Source organism: Bos javanicus, chromosome X (genome assembly GCF_032452875.1).
Source record: "Bos javanicus breed banteng chromosome X, ARS-OSU_banteng_1.0, whole genome shotgun sequence".
Classification (NCBI taxonomy): domain Eukaryota; kingdom Metazoa; phylum Chordata; class Mammalia; order Artiodactyla; family Bovidae; genus Bos; species Bos javanicus.
In genome coordinates, this window is record NC_083897.1 from 123214986 (window position 1) to 123241935 (window position 26950).

Below are 26950 nucleotides of genomic sequence, written 5' to 3' on the forward strand. Positions count from 1 at the left end.
GGAGTCCGGAAATGTAAGTGCCAGATTTACCTAGTGGCATTCTTTACTCTGCCAAAAATCAGTCAGATTCTCCTGGTAGCCCATGGAAATGCCTCTCACTGGCTTTCCAGGAGCACTGTCCCCAGAGCTGAAGGTGCCATGTGAGATGAGGTCAATTCTGCTTGAGCGGTGCTATTGGTCAAACTTGACTGCTTTATCCAAACCAACTGGTTTGCCAAGCCAGTGAGGCCACATCTGGGGGCCCAGGGGGTGAGGGCACCATAAATTCTCAGGCAGTAGTGGATCTGTGAACCTGGAAAGGCACTCGTAAATGGGTTACAGTTGAGTTTGGAGCATGGGGGACAGTGGGACGGATGATGACAGGGGCTGGGAAGGATGGACAAGGAACTGAAAAGCCTGTGGGATTGAGGCCCACTCAGAGTCATCTTCAGTTTGCTTGGTTCTGAAACATATCACCTTAGAAGTAAATTAATCATCTTGTTTTTCTTTTAGGCACAATATGTGAACTAGATTATTCTAGAATCACCATTTTAAAATATGCTGCACATTCTTCCTTGTGAGAAGACTCTTGAGAGTCCCTTGGACAGGAAGGAGATCAAATCAGTCAATCTCGAAGGAAATCAACCCTGAATATTCACTGGAAGAATTGATGCTGAAGCTGAAGCTCCAATACTTTGGCCACCTGATGCGAAGAGCCAACTCATTGGAAAAGACCCTGATGATGGGAAAGATTGAAGGCAGGAAGAGGAGAGAGAGGATGAGATGGTTGGATGGCATCATCGACTCAATGGACATGAGTTTGAGCAAACTCTGGGAGATAGTGAAAGACAGGGAAGCCTGGTGTGCTGCAGTCCATGGGGTCACAAAGGCTCAGGGCATGACTTAGTGACCACACAACAACAACAACATCCCTCTTTATTATGTAAAAGTTACCTCAAACAATTAAGAGTTGTAATTGGGTTCACAGTACTGGGAATGACTCTATTGTCTTCAAATTTTCCCTAAAATAGGCATTACAATTTCTGAAATTTGAAGTGACTGTGGTACTCATTTGGGGCATAATATTAGAGTCTTAGTTTTGGCATCTGGGGAGGGGTTACGGAGAGACCATGGAAACCATACACAGATTTTTTCATAGTTGGCATTACTAAGGAGAGTTCATTTCTTTCATTAGAATTTCAAAGGATTTTGCAAACCAAAAAATAGTTAAGAACCATTCATTCAATCTCACCTTACTGAAAACCAGAAAATGGAGGCCCAGAGAGGTAGATGATTTCCCCAGATCACACTGCTAATTCTTGGCTGGTTTACAGAATCCTGGTCTCGGTTTCCCAGTCCAAAACTGCCTTTTTAATTTTTGTACAAATCTTCTTCCTTTTGCAAAACAATGGATACTGCGATGCTGTGCTTTTCTGAAAGCCACTCTCCTGGCAAATTCAACTTTCTGGAACACAACTGTATCTGGCTGAGGCAAAAGAGGCCCCAGAGCCACTGAAATTTTTGTCAAGACATTTCATGCACCTGAGGGGGCCATGAGAGATCACTGAATACACCATTCATTTATTCTTCCACTTATTTAACAAAGATTTATTGACTTCAATGCCTATCAAGGCTTTTAAAAACAAAATTCTGACAAATTGTGTTATCCAGTTTCACAGAAAATAGCAGAGCATGAGCTGGAAGAGGACTGTAGAAGGCAAAAATATAGATTGAGAATTGTGAGATATTTGTTTGTGGTCTGCCAATAAAAGGCAACAGGGACATCTACTGTCGAAGAGCAAAGACTCTAAGCCGTCAAGCAGACAGCAAATGAGTTCTCACACTGTCTTGTCTGTGAACACACAGTTGGACAGAGTATGTTTTAGAAAACTCTTCATTTAAAGGGTTAAAATGTATGCCATATGATGAAAACATATGTCTACACGAAAACTTGTACATGATGCCCACAGCAGCATAATTCAGAATAGCCAGGAGCTGGAAACAGTCCCAATGTCCATCAACAGATGAATGTGATCTATCCATACAATGGAACAATATCTGAACATAAAAAGGAAGGAAGCAATGATGCATAGCACAATGTGAAGGAACCTTCAAAATATTATGTGGAGTGAAAAAAAAAAACAGCCACAAAGGACTACATATTGTATGATTTCATTTAACTGATATATCGAGAATAGGCGAATCTACTGAGACACAAATATGAGTTGCTTAGGGATGAAAGATAAATAAGCAGGGTGACAATATGCAGCCTTGACATACTCCTTTCCTGATTTGGAACCAGTCTGTTGGTTCATGTCCAGTTCTAACTGTTGCTTCCTGCCCTGCATACAGATTTCTCAGGAGGCAGGTCAGGTGGTCTGGTATTTCCATCTCTAAGAATTTTCCACAGTTTGTTGTGATCCACACAGTCAAAAGCTTTGGTATAGTCAATAAAGCAGATGTTTTTTTGGAACTCTCATGCTTTTTCTATGATCCAACGGATGTTGGCGATTTGATCTCTGGTTCCTCTGTCTTTTCTAAATCCAGCTTGAACACCTGGAAGTCCATGGTTCACGTACTATTGAAGCCTGGCTTGGAGAATTCTGAGGATTACTTTACTAGTGTGTGAGATGAGTGCAATTGTGCGATAGTTTGAACATTCTTTGGCACTGCCTTTCTTTGGGATTGGAATGAAAACTGACCTTTTCCAGTCCTGTGGCCACTGCTGAGTTTTCCAGATTTGCTGGCATATTGCATGCAGCACTTTCACAGCATCATCTTTTAGGAATTGAAATAGCTCAACTGGAATTCCATCACTTCCACCAGCTTTGTTCGTAGTGATGCTTCCTAAGGCCCACTTGACTTCGCACTCCAGGATGTCTGGCTCTACTCCAGTGATCACACCATCATGGTTATTTGGGTCATGAAGATCTTTTTTGTATAGTTCTTCTTGTATTCTTACCACCTCTTCTTAATATCTTCTGCTTCTGTTGCTGCTGCTGCTAAGTTGCTTCAGTCGTGTCCAACTCTGTGTGACCCCAGAGATGGCAGCCCACCAGGCTCCCCCGTCCCTGGGATTCTCCAGGCAAGAACACTGGAGTGGGTTGCCATTTCCTTCTCCAATGCATGAAAGTGATAAGTAAAAGTGAAGTCACTCAGTCATGTCCAACTCTTAGTGACCCCATGGACCACAGCCTACCAGGCTCCTCCATCCATGGGATTTTCCAGGCAAGAGTACTGGAGCGGGGTGCCACTGTCTTCTCCGTCTGCTTCTGTTAGGTCCATTCCATTTCTGTCCTTTATTGTGCCCATCTTTGCAGGAAATGTTCCCATGGTATCTCTAATTTTCTTGAAGAGATCTCTAGTCTTTCCCATTCTATTTTCTTCTATTTCTGTGCACTGATCACTGAGGAAGGCTTTCTTGTCTCTCCTTGCTATTCTTTGGAACTCTGCATTCAGATGCGTATATCTTTCCTTTTCTCCTTTGCCTTTAGCTTCTCTTCTTTTCTCAGCTATTTGTAAGGCCTCCTCAGACAACCATTTTGCCTTTTTGCATTTCTTTTCCCTGGGGATGGTCTTGATCACTGCCTCCTGTACAATGTCATGAACCTCTGTCCATAGTTCTTCAGGCACTCTATCAGATTTAATCCCTTGAATCTATTTGTCACTTCTACTGTATAATTGTAAGGGATTTGATTCAGGTCATCATCATAACAAAATGCCTGGCTAGATGAAGCACAAGCTGGAATCAAGAGTGCCAGAAGAAATATCAATAACCTCAGATATGCAGATGACACCACCCTTATGGCAGAAAGTGAAGAGGAACTAAAGAGCCTCTTGATGAAAGTGAAAGAGGACAGTGAAAAAGTTGGCCTAAAACTCAACATTAATAAAACTAACATCATGGCATCTGGTCCCATCACTTCACGGCAAATAGATGGGGAAACAGTGACAGACTTTATTTTTGGGCTCCAAAATCACTGCAGATGGTGACTGCAGCCATGAAATTAAAAGACTCTTGCTCCTTGGAAAAGTTATGACCAACCTAGCCAGCATACGGGGAGGGAGGAGGGAGGAGGGTTCAGGATGGGGAACACGTGTATACCTGCGGCGGATTCATGTTGATATATGGCAAAACCATACAATATTGTAAAGTTAGGGAACACATGTATGCCTGTGGTGGATTCATTTTGATATTTGGCAAAACTAATACAATTATGTAAAGTTTAAAAATAAAATAAAATATATTAAAAAAATAAAATAAAATAAAAATAAACATTACTTTGCCGACAAAGGTCCGTCTAGTCAAATCTATGGTATTTCCAGTAATCATGTATGGATGTGAGGGTTGGACCATAAAGAAAGCTGAGTGCCGAAGAATTGATGCTGTTGAACTGTGGTGTTGGAGAAGACTCTTTAGAGTCCCTTGGACTGCAAGGAGATCCAACCTGTCAATCCTAAAAGAAATCAGTCCTGAATAGTCATTGGAAGGACTGATGCTGAGGCTGAAACTCCAATCCTTTGGCCACCTGATGCAAAGAACTGACTCATTTGAAAAGACCCTGATGCTGGGAAAGATTGAAGGCAGGAGGAGAAGAGGACGACAGAGGATGAGATGGTTGGATGACATCACCAACTTGATGGACATGAGCTTGTGCAAGCTCCGGGAGTTCATGATGGACAGGGAAGCCTGGTGTGCTACAGTTCATGGGGTCACAAAGAGTCGGACACGACTGAGCAACTGAACTGAACTGAGGGCTGGGAAGGAAGGATGGGGGTAATAACTAAAGGATTACAGGGTTTCTTTTTAAGGTAATTCCAATGTTCTAAAATTGACTTGTGATGATTGCACCTATCTGTGAATATATTAAAAACCACTGAATTATGTACACTTTAAATGGGTGAATTGTATGCTGTGTGAATTCTATCTCAATAAAGTTGTCATTTTTTAAGTGTACAAATGAATGCTTAAAGCCTACATTTTAACTCTGGGGAAAATTGATCTTCTCTTTCGAGCCAAATTCTGAACCCTTCCTGGTCTTGGAGAAGGGGTAACACCAGGTTCTTAGTGGTGTCTACTTTTGTTATAGTAAGAAAGGCTGCAGCAAAATCTGTGAGAGAGCACAGAATGTCAGAGGATATAACAAGGGAGGGAGGAAAGAGACTAGTTAGGACTAAAATTTATAGATATATGTTTATATTATATATAATATTATATGTGTGTGTCTATATATGTCACAACATTCTGTAAGAGGATAAGCTTGGGGTTTGGGCTCAGTCATCTAGTTCCCGTAGTAACCTTTAGGAAGATAATTCTCAAAACAGGGAGGGGGAGGCTATGTGATAGAAATAAGCTTACCGTCTTGAAAGGCTGTGTCTTGTTGGAGGAAACCAACTGCTGATGTCCAGGAAAAGGAAGTCATCAGCCTCTTGTGTTTCAGGATCAAAGGAGTGAAGCTGCCTGGTGGGGTGGGGATGGGGGCATGCAGAAGACAACATGAAGGTCTTGAGAGAGGGTATGAGAGGGGACAGCCCCTCCATTGTCTTTGGGGACATACGAGGAGCCCTCTGGCGCCTGGTGATCCTCGGGACTGGAAAGAGGGCAAGCGTTCTGAGTTGCACTAAGCAAGAGCCGCTGGGCCAGCCTGGGCCCAGTACTTCTAGGGCCTCCAGGCGCTGGAAAGGATTAACTGGTGTGGCTATGGGATGGGACACTAAGAACTGTAACCTCTGGAAGCCTGTACCAGGAGCCCATCACCCAGGGAATGCAGCACGCTGGCCCAGGGGAGGAACAGCACTGGCCAGTGGCCACAGAAGACCGGTGTTCTCTGCAACGCCTGGAGGGAGCAAGGCCAGCACCAGGCAGCAGCCAGCTGGAATCTTCCGTTCGGACTGTGTGAGGCCCAGTGTTCTCAGACCGCCCAAAGGGCTGTGGAGAAGCCTGAGAGGCTGATGTTGGATTTCCTGTCCACCTGGCACACAGGGTCCTGCATCTCTCTCGACTGAATTTGCAAAAAATAAGAGTTGCAGCATGCTTATATGCTAAACTTTGTGGAGAAGTTCATGCTGGTTACAATGAGAATAGCAAGCCTTAGAAGCTGAACAGAATTTTGAATTTATGGCATTTTTCACAAGCATCATTGCATATGGCCCTCATCCAAGTCCTGAGGGAATGTAGCTGGTTGACGTTATTCTCCCCATTATCAGATGAAGAAATTGAGGCTTAGTGAATTGCCCAATATCACATCATGAGTAAGTGCTGAAGCTCTGATGTCGGTTATTTTGACCCTTAGTTCACTGGGCCTTGGGTAACACCATGCCGCCTCTTGTAAAAAAAGAATACATAGGCCTGCCCGCCCCCCAAAAAACTTCTGAATTTTCCTGGCTCTGGCCTGAAAGGAATGATCAGAGTCTAGAGCTACATTCTGAATAACCTCAGTCTGGCCCCAGCTGCTTTTCTTGCTTCAGTCTAGCACACTCGCTCCAAGAAAACCTCCCTCCACGCAGCTGGCCTCTCCAGACTAAGTTTGGCCAGGCCCACCCAGTTCATACGCACCCCGACCCAATCCTGCCACCTCCACTTGCGACACCAAGATGCTCTGTTCAAAGTCTGCTGAGAAGGGAGCTTTGGGGGAAAAACTTTCAGAATGTGTGCGAGAGAGAGAGTCATACAAATAAATATCCAGGAAAGAGAAATACAGGTAGAGTGAGAAGCAAGTTCCAAGGCCTTGAAGTGAAGCATGGCAGGCACGCTGCTGGAGTGAACAAGGGGAGGAGGAATGGAGAAGAGATCAGAACCCTAGGGGGCAGAGCACGTGGGGTCTAGTAGGTCTTCCTAAGGACTTGGGTGTTATTTTGAATAAAATGGAAGGGGGGATGTTCAACAAAGGAAGGACGTGATCTGACTGGGGTTTTCACGAGATTACTGGCTGCTGTGTTGAGAATGCAGGTGGACAAGGACAGAAGCGAAGAGGCCACTTGGGAGTCTGTTTCAGTAATCCAGGTGAAGTAGGTAGGGATGGAAGGATCTTAGAGATATCCTAGTTTAACCCTACTTATGAAGGAATGATGCTAAAGCTGAAACTCCAATACTTTGGCCACCTCATGCGAAAAGTTGACTCATTGGAAAAGACTGATGCTGGGAGGGATTGGGGGCAGGAGGAGAAGGGGATGACAGAGGATGAGATGGCTGGATGGCATCACCGACTCGATGGACATGAGTTTGAGTGAACTCCGGGAGTTGGTGATGGACAGGAAGGCCTGGCGTGCTGCAATTCATGGGGTTGCAAAGAATCAGACACGACTGAGCGACTGAACTGAACTGAACTGAACACATATCAAAGTGGAGAGATCATGTGGGCAGCTGGATATAGGGATCCGGAGTTTGGGAGTGAGGTCCAAGCTGGAGACAGAAATTGGAGAGTTATCAGCATGCAGGTGGTATTTAAGGCCCAGAGGCATTAAATAAGATCACTCAGAAAGTGAGAGTGGACACAAAAGAAGTCCAAGGATTGAACTGCCTGGCACTTCAGCATTTGGAAGTTGGGAAGATGAAGAGAAAGCAGCAAATAGGATGAGAAAGAGTGATCAAAAAGAAAAGACAATAAATGTCCCCCAACAGATGATTGGATAAAGATGTGGAACATATGTATTATACAGTGGGATACCAGTCATAAAAAAGAATGAAATAATGCCTTTTTCAGCAACACAGATGGACCTAGAAATTCCTGTTCTAGGTGAAGTCAGACAGAGAAAGACGTATGATATCACTTATACATGGAATCTAAAAACATGATACCATTGAACTTATTTACAAAACAGAAACAGACTCAGACATAGAAGACAAATTTATGATTACCAAAGTGGGGAGGAATAAATTAAGAGTTTGGGATTAGCAGATACACACTGTGTGTGTTAGTTGCTCAGTTGTGTCCTACTCTTTGCAATCCCATGGACTGTAGCCTGCCAGGCTCCTCTGTCCATGGGATTCTCCAGGCAAGAATAGTGGAGTGGGGTGCCATTCCCTTCTCCAGGGGATCTTCCTGACCCAGGGATCAAACCTGGGTCTCCTGCATCACAGGCAGATTCTTTACTGTCTGAGCCACCAGGAATACACACTACTATATGTAAAATAGATGAACAACAAGGACCTATTGTATAGCACAGAGAACTATATTCAATAATGTATAATAGAAAAGAATCTGAAAAAGAATATATAAAAAACTGAATCACTTTTCTGCAACACAACATTGTAAATCAACTATACTTCAATAAAACGTTGTTTGGAAAAAAAAAAAAAGAGAGAAGACGTAAGAGGTGAGTGGGGTATTGCGGGAACCAAGGAAGCAAGTGTTTCGAGAAAGTGACCATCTTGTCAAGTGCTGCTGCTGAGGACTGAGACGTGACCATTGGGCTCAGCCATGTGGGAGTCATTTGTGACCAGGGTAGTTCTGGTAGAGAGATGGGGACAAAACGTGGCTGGGTGGGCTCATGTGAGAAAAGTAACAGAAAAACTGGAGATAATGAACAGAAGCAACTCTTCTATTTAATACAGAAGGAATAACAGTACATGGGTATGCTGATGGGAACAGTCCCGTAAATAGAGGGAAATTGGCGATGCAGTAGAGAGAGGAGTATTGCAGCAGCCAAGACCTTGAGAGGAGATGGATCCAGTGCACAAGGGGAGGGAGCGCTCTTGGCTGAAAGCATCAACAAGTCATCCATCTCACTGGGGAGGAAGTACAGTATACGGGGCCAGATGCAGTGGGGAGGGTGGCTCTGGTGCTGGGAACTCACGGAAGTTCTAATTCTTTCCATGTTCTTAGTGAAGTAGGAAGCAAGGTGAAGCTCAGGGGAGAGAGTAAAACTAGGGAGAGGAGAGGTTGAAAGTTTGAGGAGAGTTTTTGAAAAATATAGTGGTGAATTTTGCTTGAATTTCTATGAGATGGAGGACAAGTTCTTTACTCAGTAGTTAGAGCAAAGACATGCAAAGCCTGGAATGAGCTAACCCAGACTTAGGTTCATAGTAAGATACGTGTTTACAGAAGTAGGGGAAGTGGGGGTGCAAAGGACTCCAAGATGCCTGCTGAGGGACAGGAGGCACCCCATCCTCTCCATCGGGTGGCAGCTGAGGCCACCAGTCATTCACCGTGTTGGCCCGAGCAGGACCCCAGTGTGAGGTCTGTCGGTGCCTCTGGAAAGCAACAGATGAAGAGCCTTCCCTCCATTTTGCTCCCTTCAAATGGAAGACAGGATGGAGCGAGTCAAGCAGGAACGCCCCCCACCACCTCTGAGTGGCCACCCTACTCCTCTGTTGACACTGGTGGCCGTGGCAGTGAGGTGAGCTGGGGACTGCTATGAAGAAGGAGAGAAGAAGCCTGTTCTGACTCTCTACACTCCAAGCAGCTCCATGCAAAGGCAACGTTTCTCAATCATGCAATGTCAGCTTCTCCTGGAATATTGTTAGAAATGCAACCTCTTGGGCCACATGTGAGACCTACTACATCAGAGCATCTAAGGGAAGGGCCCAGCAAGCTGTGTTTTAAGTAGGTCATTTTCTGATGCCAATGGAAGTTTGCAAAACACCGCGTGAAGGCAGCCTGGAAAAGTTTCTATCTGCTCCTATCCAGTAGTGCCACCTATTGGGCAAGCTCTCCAGATGCTGAGCGGTTAATACAAACCCTGGGGAATTTCCTTTTATTTTTCTATAGTTAAACAACTTTACAAGCCCAAAACAAAAGGCAACCTTGTCTTGACTCTTCGCATTATGCAAACACTAACTTTACATGGCTGTAATGAATATATCGAGACTCTTACATTTCGGTTTTCTCCATAAAACATTTTGTACCCACTTTTCATGTATTAGCCTAACAGAACACAAAGTCATTATTTTTATTGTAAAATTCCATTATAACAAAATTACACAGGCACAGTGACTACACTTTTCAAAGTAAACTGGACACACGGTCCGACCGAATATAAACAAACAGAGACAAATGTGGCCTAACATTTAGAATTACTACCATCCCAGGAAATTGTAGAAGTTTGTTATCATATTACAAATCAGTCCGTTGTTCCACAGTTTTATTTTTTAATTAATTAATTTATTTAGCTGTGCCGGGTCTTAGTTGCAGCATGCGGGATCTTTGATCTTTGGGTGGCATGTGGAAGCTTACTTGTAGCACGTGGGATCTAGATTCCTGATCAGGGATCAAATCTGGGCCTCCTGCGCTGTGAGTGCAGAGTCTTAGCTCTGGACCACCAGGGAAGTCCTGTTCCATGGTTTTAGATGTCTGCGCTATTTTCAGTTTTCAGTAGTTAAAAATAATAAAGCCATAAGGACCTTTGTATAATAAACTTCAGTTTTTATAAGTTATTTCTTTGGGATTAAAAAAACCTCTAAAGCAAAATTTCCAGCCCAAAGGTCTGATAATATCACAGAATTATTTAAAATAAGTTAACAACAACAACAACAAAAAACATAAAAATAATCCAAATGTATTAACAAAAGAATCGGGAACTTACGGTAGAGTCATCATGGGTGTTATTCTGCAGCCATCATCAATCATATTTACAACAAGATTTAAAACAGCATATTATCAGGGAATTCTGTCAAGGTTGTGGCTTCCCGGCATCTTTGGAACACCTTTCCTGAGTTGGTCCTGCGTCCATAGCAGAAGCCAGAAAACTTGCTTGGTCAGCTTCTCTTGCAGACAGGTCAGGCAGATTTACACGTGATTTAGGGTTCGTCCATCAGACATGCCAAGGTAAGACTCTGATTCAAAAGTGAGCAATGTGAAGAAGCAGAGAACACCTGGAACCCACTTTCTGGTGAGGGTGGCACTGGCTCCCAGCATGGAGAGGTCCTGGCATCCTCAGCACCACAGACAGAAAACTCTGGGTCTGTGTCTAGCAGTTTTCACCATGTAGTGTGGCTTGACCATTATTCCTGGATGAGTAGCCTTTAAGCCCAATACTCTGGCCTCTCAGAGATCTGTGAACTATCTAATTTTCTTTAACAAATTCCCTTTCTGTTTGTGTATTTGTTCCAGTACTTTTTTAATATTTATTTTTATTTGGCTGTGCTGGGTGTTAGTTGTGACATGTGGGATCTTTTTAGTTGTGTCATGCGAACTCTCAGTTGCAGCATCTGGGATCTAGTTTGGGGCATGTGGGATCTAGTTCCCTGACCAGGGATGGAACCCGGACCCCTGCACTGGGAATGCGGAGTCTTAGTCACTGGACCACCAGGGAAGTCCCTGTTCTAGTACTTTTGCAGTGGAACAAAACATCCCCAAACTTAGTGGATTATGTGGCTTAAAGTAGGGTTTCTCAACCTTAGCACAACTGACATTTGGGCCAGATAATTCTTTGGGGGGGGGGATGTCTTGTGTACTGTACGATGTTTAGAAGGCTATGGCACCCCACTCCAGTACTCTTGCCTGGAAAATCCCATGGACAGAGGAGCCTAGAAGGCTGCAGTCCACGGGGTCGCTGAGGGTTGGACGCGACAGCGACTTCACTTTCATTTTTCACTTTCATGCATTGGAGAAGGAAATGGCAACCCACTCCAGTGTTCTTGCCTGGAGAATCCCAGGGACGGGGAGCCTGGTGGGCTGCCGTCTATGGGGTTGCACAGAGTCCGACACGACTGAAGGGACTTAGCAGCAGCAGCAGGTCTCTACCCACTAGATGCCAGGAATAGCCCCCCACCAAGTTGTGACAACCAAAAATGTCTCTAGCCATTCTCAAATGTCCCTTGGGAGCAAAATCTCCTCCAGTTGAGAACAGCAAATATTGGAGAATGTCTTGAACTGAGAGGTTCTGACTTGGGGTGTCTTATGTAGTTACACCCAAATGGTGGTCAGAACTGCAGGTTGGCTGGGAATCTTTCTCATGTAGTCTCAAGATCTCTCCACATGGTCTCTTTGGACTAGTTTGGGCTTCCTCACAGCATGGTGACATCAGGTTAGTTGAACTGCTTCTGTGGAAGCTCAGGGCTCCAAGAAGGTGTCCCAAACAAGTGGGCACAGGCACACCTCAGAGATATTGGGGGTTCAGTTCCAGACCACCACAATAAAATAAATATTGCAATAAAGTGAGTCACACAATTTTTTTGGTTTCCCAATAGCATATAAAAGTTATGTGCACACTATACTATAGTCTACTAAGTGTGTAATAGCATGTCTAAAAAAACAGTGTGCATACCATAATTTAAAAACACTCTATTGCTAAAAAATGCTAACCATCATCTGACGCTGCAGGGTTGCCACAAACCTTCAATTTATTGAAAACAAAAATTTATGAAGCACAATAAAACAAGAGTTCAGTAAAAACAGGTACGCCTGTAATGCCTTTTAGGACTGACTCTCAGAAGTTACATGTTACCACTTCCACCAGAGTCACAGGACTCAAGAGGAGAGCACATGGACTCCACCTTGAATGGGAAGAGTGTTACAGTTCCATTGTAAGATGATGGGAGATGTTGTGGAAACTCTGGAAAACTCTGTATCTGTCACAGCACTCAACATCATTACTCATCAGAGAAATGCAAATTAAACGCACCAGAAGACGCCACAGCACGCTTACCAGGATGGCTAAAAATAAAAAGACTCACTAGGGACCAGCAAGGATGTGGGGCGCTGGAACTCTCATACGTCGCCGACAGGAATGTAAATTGGTACAATCAACTTTCCACAAAATTGTATTGACTAATGCTAAACATATGCCCGGTCTATGATCCAACACTGTCTTTCCTGGGTTTGTCACCCAAAGGAAATAAATGCATATGTTTACCAAAGACATAAATGAGAATGTTCACAGAAGCTTCAGTCAGCAGAATTAGAAAAGAGGGAAAAAGACAAATGTCTAGAAATAGGAGAATGGATATATAAATTGTGACCTATTCATTCAATAGAATGTTACACTGCAATATAAAAGGATAAACAACATATACACAACAAGGATGAATTTCACACCCTCAGCAAAGGAGGTCAGCCAAGTACACTTGGAGTAGTTCCATCTCTGTAACGTTCAACAACAGGAAAAACTAATCAGTGGTAATAGAAATAGAGGAAACGATTACCTCTGCTGGGAGGATGGGATGAATACTGACTGGAAAGAGACACAAAGAACTTCTGGAAGGCTGGGGATAATCTATATTTTGAGCTGGGTGGTAATTACACAAATGTATTCATATGTAAAAGCTAATCAAGGTATAGAGTGTTCTAGTGCTAAGCACTTTATTAAATCCTTCAATAAAAAGTAGAAATAAAGTCTTTTTCTGTTTAAAGTAGCTATGGGATTCTGTCGCTTGGAATTAAGGCCCTCCTCACCTAAAAAGGATGGTGGCCCTCAGCACTGGAAGGCCAGAGTCACACCATGCTCCTATGTAGCCAGCCCCTCTGCAAATTAGGCCTGCTAGCAAGTCATCTCCTCTCAGGATGCACCCAGGAAAACTTTCCTATAGGATGGAAGTCCACAACCAAGCATCAGATCAGATTAGATCAGATCAGTCGCTCAGTCGTGTCCGACTCTTTGCGACCCCATGAATCGCAGCACGCCAGGCCTCCCTGTCCATCACCAACTCCCGGAGTTCACCCAGACTCATGTCCATCAAGTCAGTGATGCCATCCAGCCATCTCATCCTCTGTTGTCCCCTTCTCCTCCTGCCCCCAATCCCTCCCAGCATTGTAACCTTAAAATACTAAAAGCTGAGGAACCAAAAAAAGTAGCTGTTGAACTTATATAGTGAATAGCAGTGTGTACACAGTTGAAGGATAAATTTGTAAGCTGAAAGGTTACCTTGAGAAACTTTCCCAGGACACAACACAAAGAGATAAAAGGATGAAAAGAATGAAGAGAATTGTAGAGGCCGATGGGAGGAATGATTCAAGATTACAAGTTACAAGATTCCTCTAAAAGTTATTTCCAAAAGGAGATAACTGAAGCAACATCCAAAGAATAGTAACAGTCAAGAAATTCCCAGGATTGAATCCAAACACAAGGCCTTGGATTGAAAGAACCTCTGAGAGCTAATCAGTAATAATAATTTTTGAAAGATACATCTAGACACTGTAGCAAACTTTCAGAACAAGAAGGATAAAGAGGTCCCTAAAAGCTACCAGAACAAAAAGATCTGGAAAAAAAAAATGAGAATGGGGTTGACCTGAGATTTCCTGTCAGCAAAACAGATGCAAAAATATTGTTAATTGCTGAAGTCAAGAGATAAACACATGGAGTTCATTGTTTAATTCCCTCTACTTTCCTGTAAAATTATTTTTTTATGATAAAAAGGTTTCTTCTCTATTTTTTTTTATAGATTCAAGAAGATAATAAATACCTGCAAAGTGCCAAAGGAAAGTATCTTTGGACTTTGAATTCTATATTCATACTGTCAAAGAATGAAGGCAAAATAAAGACCATTTTCATATTATAAGGACTCAAAAATTTTATATCAGAAGCTCCGAGCGAACCCCAACAAGGAGAAAAATAAAACTAAAAGAAGTGATGGGGGAAATTCCCTGGCAGTCCAATGGTTAGGGCTTCACGCTTTCACTGTCGAAGGCCCAGGGGGGTCAATCCTTGGGTGGAAATCTAAGACCCCACAAGCCATCAAAAAAAAAAAAAATTATTATTTCATATAAGCATTATGGCCTTTAATAGCAAACTGTAATAAAAATTCAAGATATATCAACATGGAAGTGGCAGGAAAGGGAAGAAGAGGTGAAATTTAAGTAAATAAAAGCTTCTTTCCTCTCTCCTCATCTTGTCTTGGTTGGTAATACAGAAACTAAGTGACCTTTAGAGGAGCGCTCCTCAAACCTGAACCTGGGCCTTTTGTCAAAGAGCCATTTCTAATCCACCAGGTCTCAGGGAGGCCTGAGATTCTGAATTTAAAACACACTCCACAGAATCTAAAACATACAACAAACTAGTGAATACAACAAAAAAGAAGCAGACTCACAGACTGAGAGAACAAACCAGTGTTTACCAGTGGGGAGGGTAGGGAGAGGCAATATAGGGGTGGGTGAGTGAGAGGAAAAACTATTAGAAATAAAATAAGCTACATGGGGAATTGCCTGGTGGGCCAATGGATAAGAATCCACCAGCCAAAGCTGGGATGTGGGTTTGATTTCCTGGTCTGAGAAGATCCCACAAGCCACAGAGCAACTGAGCCTGTGTGCCAACATGACTGAGCCCACGTCCTGAATCCACGCTCCACAGCAAGAGAAGCCACAGCATGCTGGGAAAATTGAAGCGCTACACTGAAAAAGATGAAATCAGATCACTCTTTAACTCCATACACAAAAATAAGCTCAAAACGGATAAAGACCTAAATGTGAGACCAGACACTCTTGGAGGAAAACATAGGCAGAACACTCTCCAACATAAATCACAGCAACATCTTTTTCAATCCATTTTCCAGAATAATGGAAATAAAAAACAAAAATCAACAAATGGGACCTACTCAAACTCAAAAGCTTTTGCACAGGAAAGGAAACAATAAACAAAATGAAAAGACAACCCACAGATTGGGAGAAAGTATTTGTAAACTTGTGACCTATAAGGGATTAGTCTCCAAAATTTACAAACAGCTCATGATGCTTAACAGCATCAAAACAAACAACCTACTCAAAAAATGGGCAGAAGACCTAAACAGACATTTCTCCAATGAGGACATACAGATAGATGGCTAATAGGCACAAAAGATGTTCAATATCACTCGTTATTAGAGAAATGAAAATCAAAGCTACAATGAGATATCCCCTCACACCAGTCAGAATGGCTATCGTCAAAAAATCCACAAACAACAAATGCTGGAGAGGTTCCTTAAAAAACTAAATATAGAGCTACCATATGACCCTCCAATCCAAATCCTGGGCATAGAGCCTGAGAAAAACATGATCCGAAAGGATACATGCACCCCAATGTTTCTAGCAGTACTGTTTATAATAGCCAAGACATGGAAGTAACCTAAATGTCCATCGACAGAGGAATGGATAAAGATGTAGTACATGTATACAATGGAATGTTACTCAGTCATAAGAAAGAAAGAAATAATGCCATTTGCAGCATCATGGATGGACCTGGACAGTGTCATAATGAGTGAAGTCAAGCAGGAGAAATTATCATATGACATCCCTTATATGTAGAATCTAAAAGGCAAGGATACAAATAAACTTATAAAACAGAGACTCATAGATTTAGAAAACGAACTTAAGGAGTTTGGGATGGTCATGTACACACTGCTATATTCAAAATGGATAACCAACAAGGATCTACTGTATAGCACATGGAACTCTGCTCAATGTTGTGTGGCAGCCTGGATGGGAGGGGAGTTTGGGGGAGAATGGATACACGTATATGTATGGCTAAGTCCCTTCACGGTTCACCTGAAACTACCACAAAACTGTTAATCGGCAATACTCCAATACAAAATAAAAAGTTAAAAAAAAGAGTGAGAGAAGCCACTGCAAGGAGAAGCCCACACACCGCAACGAAGCAGAGCCTCCACTCTCCACATCTAGAGAAAGCCAGTACACAGCAACGAACACCCAACACAGTTAAAAATCATTAATTTAAAAAATAAAATAAGCTACAAGGATATACTGTACAACATGGGAATATAGCCAGTATTTTGTAATAACTGTAAATGGTAAGGAACCTTTAAAATTGTATAAAAATAAAAAATAAACACACTCCACAGAAGGCACTTGAGCAGCAAGGCTTTAGACTACATTTTGGTTAAAAACTGTGTTGACTCAGGGTGAAAATATGCTAAACTTCCTGCACTCTGTTTCCAAAATGTAAAAATGATAGATAAAGTGTTTCAAAAATACTCAGGGGACATGATTTTTTAAATCATGGACTAGAAAGGAAGTGGAAGCCCACAGCAGTAAGGAAGCAAGCAGTAAGTAAGGAAGGACCCAACCCAGACAGTAAAGTGTGGGATTGCTTTTTTGCTTTGTTTTGTTCTATGTTTTTTCATTTTTTCAGTTTTAATGAGATATAATTAACATACAGCACTGTACAAATTCAAGGTGTACAGCATAATGTCTTGACCTACATAATTGTGAAATGATTCCCACAATAAATTTAGTTAACATTCATCAGCTTATATAGATACAAAAAAAGAAAGAAATGTGTTTTGCTCTGTCATGAGAAATTTTAAGACCTAATCTCTTACTAACTTTCAAATATATCACACGGCAATGTTAACTGCAGTCATGACATTGTATGTTACCTCGCTGGTACTTATTTTACAACTGTAAGTTGGTACCTTTTGACCACAAGTCTGGAATTTCAAATCCAACCCAGGAGTAAGGACTCCACCACACCCCCATTCCCAATGGGGAAACTGCTCATGGCCCCCCAGCTATATCTGAAGGTGAACAAATCCTAGCTATCCACTGGGGAGTGGAGCTAGAAACCAACTGCTCAGTGATAGAGAAAGAAAGCAGAGATGTGCACGGCCAGCCACCAGGTAGACACGTTGTGTGAGCTCTTGCTTTGGAACTGTGGTATATGTCCACAGAGCAAAATCCCTGAGCCACTGACTTTGGTCCTCAAGACACTGGGCTGAAGCAATCACAAAAGCACTTTTCAGGGACAGTCAGTGGGAGAGAAAAAAAGCCACCATGACGGTAGGCATTCAAAAAAAGAAAAAAAAAATACAAAGGCCCAACACCACAAAAGGAAGCCGACATCTAAGAGGAATCATATAAAAGAAATAATAGAACAGTTTGGAAAGAATTTTAAAATAAGCGTATTTAAAATCAACAAACAAAAGCAGGTGCTATGAATCAAGAACAGACAGAAATCTTGATAATTTTAAAAATAACACAGAGGCAGTGCACTGGGCGGTCCGTGGATGTGTCTCTTGCTACAACAGTGTTTGTTTGGATGGAACAGACCCAGGGATGCCCCTCACTCCAGGCTCTGACCACCCTCCAACCTCTTTTCCAGTCACAACCTTCAGAATCAGCCCCTCAGCTACCTTCAGCCACTGGGACCACCACCATTTTTGACCTTGACCTCCTAGATTCGTCAGAATGACTCCACTGAGGTGGAGACCCCGGTCACCGCCTAGTCACCCTGCATCTGCAGGCCTCGTGCACCAACCTGTCTCTGGGCTTGTTTCCACCGTGACCACGTGGCTCTGGAGTGCAGTGGCCACTTTGTCCGCGAACTGGCCCAGGAGAAGCACGAGGGTGCCCAGCGTCTCTTGAAAATGCAAGACCAGCAAGGCGGCCGCGCCGTCTCCCAGGACCGCAGGCACATCTCAGGATGAGTGGGGTCAAGCCAGGACACCGTGGAGGCCACCGAGCTCGGGGACAAGCACCCGAACAGGGCCGTCGCGGACCTGCAGGCCCGGGGTTCTGCGCGCGCAGCCCCCACCTCCGTCACTTCCGAGAGAGCCGCGTCCTAGGTGAGCACGTGAAACTTATCAGGAAGATGGGCGACCACCTGACTGACCTCGGCAGGCTGGCTGGTCCCCAGGCCGAGCTGGGCGGGGCTCTCTTCCAAGGGCTCACCCGCAAGCACCACCAGGAGCCGCCTGAGCCCAGCGGGCTTGGAGGAGCCCCTCTGGTGATGTTGCTCAAAGCCCAGACAAAGGGAGAGAAATACACAAACTTACATAAAAGGGATGGTAGGATAGGAAGGTCCTTGCAGTATGGATGGAATAGAGCACAACAGGATGGGGAATGAATCTGAGAACAAACTGATGAACGCCCAACATGATGAGATAAACAAGAGAATGGGTGCAAAAAGTGAGTTCATGACCTAGAGGACAGCTGAGGAGATCACGCATCAGAGGCCACACAGTGATAAGATTTAAAATATGAGAAACGAATTAAGAGCTAGGGGGCTAGAGTGAAAGGAACCAAAACCTATTTAATGAAAGTTCCAGAGAGTGAAACCAAAAAGAATCAGGAAGTGACAATAGTTAAGGAGAGAATGTCTGAGAATTTTTATGAACTGAAGAAAGTGTCCCTAGATTGAAAAAGCTATTTCTAGGAAAGATGGGCTGTATTATTTGTACCAATCAACTAAAAAATATGAATAAATAAGAAACCATTGAACACATGAATAGATTTTTTTAAAAATCTGAAGAGCACTTAAAAGCAAATGAAAAAGCAAGGAAATACCAGGCCAAAATCCAAAAGAAAGTAGGAGTCTATAGAAACAGTTTCAAAGCTCAGAATCACTTTACCCCAAGGGATTTGCTAATAAGGAACACTTGTGCTTCAATTTTAGCAGCTTAATAGGGAAATTTGGACATAAAACAACCCAAGGTAGACAAAGTAATAGGAGGTCTTTCCCATGGTAAGCTGGGACTCCACTGGCTTGATGATATTTAGAGCAGGAAAAAAATTTCTTCCCTGCAAAGTTGTGACCATGAACTTACAGCTCAGGTTCCCACTGCCTGAGTAGTTCTGGGAAATTAGAGCTGTGTACCTGATTTAAAATGGTTCCAGACTGGGTCTACTCCAAAAAAAAAAAAAACCAAATGGAAAACTTTTTTTAGAGAGAAAATCAATTTCATCCTAGGCTTCAGTGAATCTTCAAAATAAAATTTCAGTTTCAGTAATTATTATAGTAAAAGGTAAAAATAATCAGAGTGGCTCAGTGGTAGAGAATCTGCCTGCCAATGTAGGAGATGTGAGTTCAATCCCTGGGTCAGGAAGATCCCCTGGTGAAGCAACCCACTCCAGTATACTTGCCTCGAGAATCCCATGGACAGAGGAGCCTGGTGGGCTAGTCCATAGGGTTGCAAAGAGTTGGACACGACTTAGCAACTAAATGACAACACAAAAAAATAACCAAACATGTAAGAAAACAAGTCACTGTGAGTGGGAAGCAGTTGAAACAACTGACTGCAGAATCAGACTTAGCAAAACTTCAGAGATTAATTGAAAAAAAAAAAAAAGCTTACTTTAAATAAATAAAATATATCATTAAAAATATCTGCAAGAAAAAAATGGGGGGGGGGATGAAAAATACAATGTGAGCCTGAAGCATGTGGAAGTGCCAGAAAGTAAGGAAGTGCTCCAAGAAAATGATGGGAGTCAGTGGAACACAGGACACAACCTGAATAAGCTATGAATTGTCAAAACTGGAATAATTTGGGCAAGAGAAACAAAACAAATAATATAATACTGAACTACAATCTGAAGTTATATTTATAAAATAAATATCCATGAGTCCATACAAACAACTGGAAAAAAAAAACTAATGAGGGAGAATAGAGAAATCTCCTATACTGAAGAATTAGAAGTAATTTATGTAGAAGAGAGGAGCACTCAGATAGCTTTTAAATTGAAGTCAAAGTTCAAGACAGTGAAGCTTAACTCCCACCCCTTAAGTATGGGCTGTTCTTAGAGTCTTGTTCCAAAGAGTACAAGGGGGTGGGGGGAAGTCACTTTATACTAGAGAAACCTGATAAGCACTATGTCAATCAAGTAATCAAGGTCAACATAGCCAGTAAAAGTGCTGAAAAATATATTACCTACAGAGGAGAAACAGACAGTGCACCTTTCAACAAAAACAGTAGGGGCCTAAAGAAAAGAGGAAGTTAATTTCAGTGAGATGAAAGAAAATAACAGCCAACCTAACAACCTGTACCCAGTGCAAGTATCCTTTAAGAATAAATGTGAAATGTATTTACAAGAGCCAAGACATAGAAGCAACCTAAATGTCCATTGATAAATGAACAGATAAAGAAGATGTGGTGCATACACACAGTGGAATATTACTCAGCCATAAAAAAGAATAATGCCATTTGCAGCAACATGGATAGACCTAGAGACTATCATACTAAGTGAAGCAAATCAAATATCATATATACCACTTATATGTAGAATCTGAAAATAATAAAAATGAATTTGTTTATAAAACAGAAGCAAACTCACAGACACAGAAGACAAACTTATAATTACAAACAGGAAAGGGGGGAGGGATAAATTAGGAGTTTCAGATTAGCAGATACAAACTACCATGTATAAATAGATAAACAATAACATCATACTATATAGCACAGGGAACTATATTCAGTATAGTATAATGGAAAAGAATATGAAAAAGAATATATATAACTGAATCACTCTGCTATACACCAGAAACTAACACAACATTGTAAATACGCCATACTTAAATAAATTAAATAAAAGGCAAAAAATATTGATTGCACAATACAATAATAATTATGTTTTGAGAGGCTTAATAGACACAACTACAAAGGCACATAGGCCAGGATGGGGTATAGTGGGATGTTCTATGGCTCCTGTGGCCCTGGGAACAGGCAAAATTGTCATTTAACATTAGATTTAATAAGTCAAAGATGCATGTTTAATCTCTATTACAAGTACAGTAATTTTACTCCTGGGTATATACCCAAGAGAAATGAGTGAACATCTGCACCAAAAGTGAAGTGCAAGAATCTTCACAGCATTTTCTTGTAATGACCTACACTGGAATATAATCTGCAAAAAAAAAAACAACCCAAAACTGAATCACTATGCTGTCCACCCAAAACTAACACCATATATAAATCAACTGTATTTCAATTTAAAAAAGAGAGGAGCACTCAGATAGCTTTTAAATTGAAGTCAAAGTTCAAATATCAAATCTACAGAACGGGAGATAAGCTTGGACAACACTGGAGAGTAGTGGTAGAAGATGTGCTTTTTCAAGTTGAAGATCTATTCTTACTCTTAGAATTCTAAAGTTAAACCTCTCCTCGCTGGGATTTCAGTCCAATGACATCTAGAGAAATATGACTTTTTTGTCTCTAAATACAAGGTCCTGAAAGTATTTTTAAATGGTTCAAAAATCTCATTTGTCATGAACTAACATTTTAGAAGTAACTTTTCAGTGACTTGACAATAAATCAGAAGCATACTGATTGAGTTTACCCTGAAATGCCTGTGAGTTTAAAGATTAACAAGCCAAGAGATAGAAAAGACAGTTTAGACATTTCCAAAGGCAATGCATTTGACCAAATGTTTGAGTCGCTCAACAAAACAAAGGACCTTGATTCTTTTTTTTGGTCTGTGATGCAATCAAAAGCTATAAAAGTACTCCAACATTGCTTTGTGTATTTTCTTTACAATTTTTGTTTTTATTCTTAACATTAATTACATAAACAAAACAAATCTTATCAAATAATCTCACTTTTACTAAATTTTAAATGTTTTAGCTAAGTGCAATGTCTGGCAATGAAAGACAATTTGTGAGTTAGGTATGGTTATTAGAACATTTTCCCAACTTTGCATTTTTTGTAGCTTGGTATTTTTTCTCTTTTACTTAAACTTTAGATATTTTTGTAAATTAATTAGCCTCTAATTAAAATAAATAAATTTAAATTAAAAAAAATTTTTTTAAGATGTACTTTCTCTTTTAGTGGGGTATAAACTGGCTTTGTCTCTTCCTAGAAATATGTGTCTAGTAAAAGCAATGAAAAGAAATTAAAATGTATATATTTAAATGTATTATAAATAAACACTATTGTGACAAAAATCTATTCACTCAGTAGCTAGGGACAGAAAGTTGAAGTTACTGAAGTAAAATTAATGGGGAAAAAACAAAAAAGAATCCTCACAGCTGCAATACTTGAGATAGTCCCAGATGTGGATAGAGAAAGGATATATACATTGAAGTATATTCATGCAGTGGAGCAAAACAGAACCAGAGAGGCTCTGTAACTCGAGTAGCTTGACAATCTTTCCCAGCACAGTCACTGGAATGAATGAATTGATTTGCTTCACTCTGTTGAGGATTAAAGGATTAAAAGTTCCAGAAGACTGAGTCACCCTCACATACTTTGGGCAACATGCTGACACTTTGGCTCTATTGCAGAAATTAGAGGAAAGATCTGGCAGATGGAGACTTCAGGGGCCTCTGGAGCAGGATTTGTACCAGATCCTCAATCTGTCATTCCACCAAGATTGTACACACCTAGGGAATTGCCCAGAAGTAATCGTGCTTGCTGTCAGGAGGGCTGAATGAATACTGGGTAGTATCTCCCTCACATCCATCACAAAACATTCCGTCCCTTTGGTCACTAATTATTCACATACGCCATCTTCCCATATGTACCCTTCCAAAAATTCTGTTGTCGAAAATAACATGGTTGTTTCCCATTTCAACATAAAATGAACTCACACTTTCCAAAGAGAGACCAAGGTCTCCTCAGTTTCTGCATGCAGCTGCAAGATAAAGATCTTTGGATCAGATCTGATCCTCTTCTAATTCCAACAAAATTCTGGAACCTATGGTCTAAATAGCACAAGTTTATCCCTCTTCATCTATACTGAGAGAGAAGTCAGTCAAAGATATGAGAAATTCTTTAAAATATATAAATATATATATTGGGCAAGGAATAGAATTTGAGGATCAGCAATTGCCTTTGTTTTTGCAACTAGTTATGAGGTATCCCTCCTCACATCATACAGTCCTAACTCCTCTTGCCTGACAGGTGTGAGGCATCCCAAACTTGAATTCCAGAGAGTCTCTGCCCTTGTCAGTTTTGTCTGTTTAGGCATGCGGTCGTCTTTTATTAACTGTTACCGAGGAGAGCTTCCTGAGTTCCATTCATCCTCTGCCTGCCCCCATACTGTGGCAGCAACCTATTTTGCGCTGAATCAGAGGCAATTAATTAAGCCAACATCATAACCCCCTTGTTTTTGCCTTCACACAATAGTGTTGGGAAGAGTTTGAGTGCTGGATAACCCCCAAGCCTGTCTAGATTAACCTCCTAGCTGAAACCAGTGGCTCTATCTCACTCCCAAAGAAGCTGTACGTGATCTCAATCTCCCACAAGCTCTCCCAGTGCTATCAGTAATGGGCAGTGCACGTTCTCAAAACTGGAATGCAGCTCCGCTGGATAGTTGGCATCCAAGCTCAAATTCACACCCTTTCCCCAGCCCCTGTCACACACACACACACACACACACACACACACACAACTGCTCTCATAGGAACCCTATAAAAAAGGGAGAAAACCTGCCAATAAATGTATAAAAATTTTTTCAACCTCACTAATAACTAAGGAAATGCAAACTAAAACAACGAGAAGTCGTTCTTCTCCCACCAGACTGGAAAATATGACATTCTGGCAAGGTTTAGGGCAAACAGGCACATTTGCTACTACAGGAAGTGTAAATTCACACAGCCATTTTGCCGAGCAATTTGGCAATGTTGCTAAGCCTAAAGGTGTGCCCCCACCCCACACCACTTGCCCTTGGAGGTGTCTGCCCCAGAAAAACAAGCTCTGGTGTAGACGGGTAGGAGATGTTCATTGCAGCAGTGTGTTTAACAGTGAAAATCAAGACAGAAAAGTAAAATGTGCTGTTTTCATTTCATAGCTAAGAATGAACTAGATCCACATATATCAAAATGTGGATTTCAAAACTGAATGAGATGGCTGAGTGGAAAAAAAAAAAAAAAAGCAAGGGAGAGTAAAAAAAGTGAATGATATTGCAAGGGAGCGCTATTTTTGTAAAAATAAGCACATTCGTGTTTATATAAAGTTTTAGAAAGATTTACTCCAAACTCATAATAAAGAGTGGAGAGGTGGGGAGGAGAGAGACCTAGATCAGGTTACTGTTGAAGAGGACTTTATCTATAATGTCCTTATTTTCACCAAGAGAATATATTCATGTTTTGTTCTTCCAACTGAAAATTAATGATAAAAACACATGAAGCTTTGAAGCTTTGGAAAATCCATCAAAATTACTGAGCCATCATTGGCCTTTGAATTAGTTATCTACTGCTGCATAACAAAACATCACCAAACTTAATGGCTCAAAACAACATTCATTTGGTTACAGTTTCTGTGGGTCAGGAACCAGGGTCTCTCACAGTGCTGCAGTCAAGATGTTGACTGGGGCCGCAGCCTCATCTGAAGGTTCCATGAGGAAGGACCTACTTCTGAGCTCACTCACATAAGTGTTGGCAGGACTGTGTTTCTCACAAGATGTTGGGCTAAGGGTCTCATTTCCAATAAGGGCCTCAGTTTCTCACTGGTTGCTGGCCAGAGGCTACCCTCAGTTCCTTACCATCTGGACCTCTCCATAGGGTAGCTCACAAGTCATGGCAGCTGGCTTCATCAGAACAGGCCAGTAAGAGGTACCAGAGAGGCTGTGCCCAAGAGGTCACACTCTTTTGTAAAGAAGGGCTACCCCATCCCCTTTGTCACATTCTATTGATTAGAAGCAAGTGACTAGTGCACACTCAAGAAGACACAAGCATCACTGGGATTCAGTTTGAAGCCCGAAAATCTAGAGCCCATGTTCTGCAATAAGAGAAGCCACTCCAATGAGAAGCCCCACCACCACAACTAGAGAAAGCCTGTGCAAAGCAATGAAGACCCAGTGCAGCCAAAAAAATTTTTAAAAATCATTGGGATTCAGTTCAGAAGCTGCTACACAGCTCCATGGGAATTCTGTGCTCTGTTTATGCTGTGTGAAAGTGGGCTATTAGTGGGGAAGGACGGAGTAACCCAGAAATGGAGGAAATGTTAGTACCCAAGAGTCCTGAAAGGGAATTCCTGGTGGTGTTAGAGGGAATGTTAGTAAATCCAGTAGATGGCACCCTTCGCTATGAGCTGGTACCCATTCCCTTAGAAACAGCACCTTCTAATACAGCCTATTCTGAGTATAAAGAGACTGAAGCCAATTGAATGTTGTTTATAGGGAATTATCACATATGCCATATTGATGATTAATTTTCCAAAGGAAGTAACACAGTTCTACAATTCTAAGTGGTATCTGTGATTTTCTTTTTAAAAAGAAAATTTTGTTGTAGATTTTGACACATACTGTGGCAAATTATATCATGTATATGTGTGTGTGTACTCAGTCCTGTCTGACGCTTGTGACCCCATGGACTGTAGCCCATTAGGCTCCTCTGTCCATGGGATTTCCCAGGCAAGAACACTGGAGTGGGTTGCCATTTCCTCCTCCAGGGGATCTTCTTGACCCAGAGATCGAACTCACATCTCTGGCATTAGCAGGTGGATTCTTTACCACTGTGCCACCTGGGAATTCAAAACTATATCATAACCACGAGTAAAGTTTTTGCATGTAAGCCATGATCTGTGTATTACTAAGAGAGTAGTCATTTTAAATTAAGGGCACCTCAAGTCAGAATCAACTGATAAATTTGATTAACATGTGGCCATTTGTGCCTAACAAAATATTATACTTCCAATTGACTTTTAAATATTTCTTCATAAAAGATTAAAATCTCTGGGTTGTTATAAAAATTAAGGGTCATCTGTCACTATTTTTCAACCTATAGTATGTGACTTATTACCAGGGGCTTCCCCGGTGGCTCAGAATCCCCGGTGGTAAAGAATCTGCCTGCAATGCAGGAGGCTCGGGTTCAATCCCTGGGTCGAGAAGATCCCCTGGAGGAGGAAATGGCAACCCACTCCAGTATTCTTCCTGGGATAATCCCATGTGCAAAGGAGCCTGGGGGCTACAGTTCATAGAGTCCTAAAGAGTCAGACACGACTGAGTGACTGAGTACAATGAGCACAATACGACTTATTAGTGGAACAGAAGGGACATTCCCAATGGAGCTGAACAATCTTCTGGGTGGGTGATTTCAAGACTACATGTACACATTTGGAGTGTTTTTCTCCTCTCTCCCGCTCTCTCTCATCACGTGTTCTCCAGGGGCTTGTGCTGAGCAGCGGACAGCAGCAATGTGTACTCTCCCCCTAAAACTGCCTCAGGAAGCCAGCAATCCCCATCAGGGAGAGACACAGCCAAACATCCCCCACTCCACTGCGGCCCCATAATCCTCCAAACAAGCTCCATAATCAGAGCCAGCATCACAGCCATACAAACAGAATTTCTCAAACAAAAACATGAGCACACAGAAATCACAGACCATCTGAGGAAATTCATTGCTGTAAAAGACAGTCACCAAGCTCAGCCAACACAAGAAATACCAGAGTTAC

General features: G+C 41.9%; 1 pseudogene; it reads left to right on the forward strand.

Annotated features, from left to right (window-relative positions):
* Positions 1–9057: 9057 nt before the first annotated feature.
* Positions 9058–19329, forward strand: LOC133242701 (ferritin light chain-like; annotated as a pseudogene).
* The last annotated feature ends 7621 nt before the right edge of the window (positions 19330–26950 follow it).